Source organism: Podarcis tiliguerta, assembly GCF_965153285.1.
Source record: "Podarcis tiliguerta genome assembly, chromosome: 16".
Lineage (NCBI taxonomy): Eukaryota > Metazoa > Chordata > Lepidosauria > Squamata > Lacertidae > Podarcis > Podarcis tiliguerta.
Genome location: NC_139549.1, coordinates 6,802,998 through 6,805,836, shown reverse-complemented (window position 1 = coordinate 6,805,836; position 2,839 = coordinate 6,802,998). Strand labels below are relative to the sequence as shown.

General features: G+C 45.3%; 1 long non-coding RNA gene across 1 annotated transcript; it reads right to left on the bottom strand.

Moving 5' to 3' along the window:
• Positions 1-326: 326 nt before the first annotated feature.
• On the bottom strand, positions 327-2,636 carry LOC310666233. Its single transcript, XR_014505789.1, has 2 exons — positions 2,430-2,636; positions 327-1,249 (listed from the first exon to the last, which is right to left on the bottom strand). It is a non-coding gene; the product is annotated as an uncharacterized lncRNA (long non-coding RNA).
• Between the last annotated feature and the right edge of the window lie 203 nt (positions 2,637-2,839).

Below are 2,839 nucleotides of genomic sequence, written 5' to 3'. Positions count from 1 at the left end.
AAACAACGCTAGTAGGTTTTAAAGAAGTTTTGTGAGTAAGATAAGGAATATTGCAAAAATGTAAACAAATTTGTTAAGATATTTATTTATGTATTTACTTGTTTACTTTAAAAGAAAAAGGAAAAAAAAGGAAAGGAAAAATGGTGATACGGAACTTGAGAAATGTGTAGAAAAATTTTTTTATTACGGATGATTGGCAGAGAAGTTGTGGGAAGTCCATATGAAAAAACTGTAAATATGTGAATGGGAAATTTGTACGACTATATATATTTACGTAAAATTTGAATAAAAATGAAATGGAAAAAAAAAAAGAAAAGACATAGGCAGAGACCTAAAGGATGTTTCTATTGTCACGTTGGAGACAAAAAATATCTGTATCACAATAAGTGGCCACAACATAAATCGTTGGATCTGCCTTTAGAGAGACAACAGTCCGGAGCAAGTAGAGAGCAGTTTAACAGAAGCAGGTACAGGATTGGTTTGCAGAAGTGCTGAGTACCCACTGATTCCTGCTGGGATTCTTCAGGGCTCAGCATTTCTGAAAGCAGAGCCCGGCAAAGCTTAATGATGCATTTGTTGCGCCTGCATTGGTTCTTCACGTTCCACTAGAAGGTCCTCTCCAGGGCTTAGCAGGGTCCGCAGGGTCCGCAGGGTCCACAGATGCTGTTCCTTCGGACGATGGGGTAAGAGAAGCTTCCACGCCTGGATCCGTAGCCATAGCATGGCTGATAGCAGCTAGAGCCACGGCCATAGAGGCCCCCATAACCGCAGCCGCCATATCCGGACCCACCATAGCCGCAGCCGCCAAATCCGGACCCACCATAGCCCAAGCCACCATATCCACCTTGTGGGTAGCAACCACGGCCACCGTAACCCCAGCCGCCATAACTTACTGGCTGGTAGCAAATACGTCCGCAACCCTGACCACCATAGCCCAAGCCTCTGGAACCAAAACCGCCATAGCTCAGTGGCTGATAGCAACCACTTCCATAGCTGTAGCCTCGCCCGTAACCTCCTTGCCCGTAGCCACCATAGCCACCATAGCCACCATAGCAGCTTCCGGAGCTATAGCGGATTCTGCGCCCAGAGCCTCCATAACAACTTCCGGAGCTGTAGCCATGCCCAGAGCTGTAGCCATGTCCAGAGCCTCCGTGGCAGCTGCTGGAGGAGGTGGTGGGTCTGCAATAACCTGGGTCACACTGGGATTGGTGCTTGAAGGTGCTCATGTTGCTTGGAGAAGGAGTTGGATCTGAAACAACACAGTGCAGAGCAGAGTCAACTTGGAGGAGCTTTGGACTAGGCAGAGCGAAGTTCAGAAAGGGTCAAGTGCTGGAATGGAGTAACAATACTGTGGGCTGGATCAAACTAAGGCCACATTCTCACCATAGATGTAAAAGCACTGTGGCATCACTTGCAACCATCATGGCTTCCTCCAAAGAATTCTGGGAGGTGTGGTTTGTTAAGGCTGTCAGAAGTCTGTCCCTTATTCCCCTCACAGAGTTCTCGGAGTAGTTTAACAAGCCCTCTTCACAGGGAACTCTGGGAATTGTGTCTCTGTGAAGGGAATAGGGAGTCTCTTGACAATTCCCAGCACTTTTAACAAACTACACCTCCCAGAATTATTGGATACAATTCTGAAGGTTCCAAACCCTTTTGCCATTAGAGGGTTACAGACAACTGAACTACATTCAGAGTATACCCGCTGAAATTAATAGACATTACTGCGTTAACTACATTAATTTACTTCATCTAATGTAGATGGATACAAACCGGGTTTTAAGATGGTTGAAAACTGGAGTTGAGTTTTGTTGGGGAACTGCAACTCCTGCCAGCCACACCAAACACAGCCAATGGCCAGGGATGAAGGAAAATATATTTCAGCAACAGCAGAAGTGCCATATTCCCCAAGCTGGAAATCCAGAGGAATTTATTCTAAGGCAAGAGGGAAGAAGTTGGACTCCACCTCTCATCATATCTGGTACCTGGCAATGCTGACCAAGGCTGATAATTCGTTTGTTATATTTCTATCCCCACTTTCCTCTAAGGAGTTCCTCTAAGGAGTACATGCTTCTCTGCTTCCCATTTTATCCTCACAACAATCCATTGAGGTATGTTAGGCTGAGAGACAGTGGCTGGCCTAAGGTCACCTAGTGAGTTTCCTGGCCGAGTGGGGACTTGAAACCTGGTCTCCCAGGTCTTAGTCCAACACTCTTCCTACAACACAACACTGGAGTCCAGCACCATCTGTTCTAAAACCAAGATATTTTCAAATAAGTAAATAAGGACTAGGAGAGGAATTATTTGAAAGAAAGACAAAGTCAAGTAATGTTCTTCTGAGAACCAACCACCACTGCCACATTAGGAAAACAATAGGAATCAAATAAAGCTCTGAAGCATCACTAAAAGACTGGATCACTGCAAGGACTTACTTGGACTTCTGAACGATGGAGATCAAGTGAGGATGCTGGAGAAGTGTTGGATGCCTTGCCCTTTTATACCCTGTCTGGGGCAATCTTTTGATTATGAGACATCCCTCGTGCACAGGATTTTCAAATCCTAATTAATTATCAGCCCAGGTAGGCCACGCTCACTCACACAGATGCAACATCCTAATTGCTTTAATTGTCTTTTCCTCCCTCCTTTGGGGCTATTAGTTTATCAAAGGCATCTCAGTGTCAACTCAGCATGCAATGCTCGTCAACACCCTCCTGCTCTTTCATATTTTAACAAGCTGGGGGATAGACATAATGCTACCCTTGGATGGCCATTGTTAAATTTTGGGTAGGGATGGTCATGCTGAACTGGGTGAACCCAGCATCCTACAAAACCTACTGTGGAA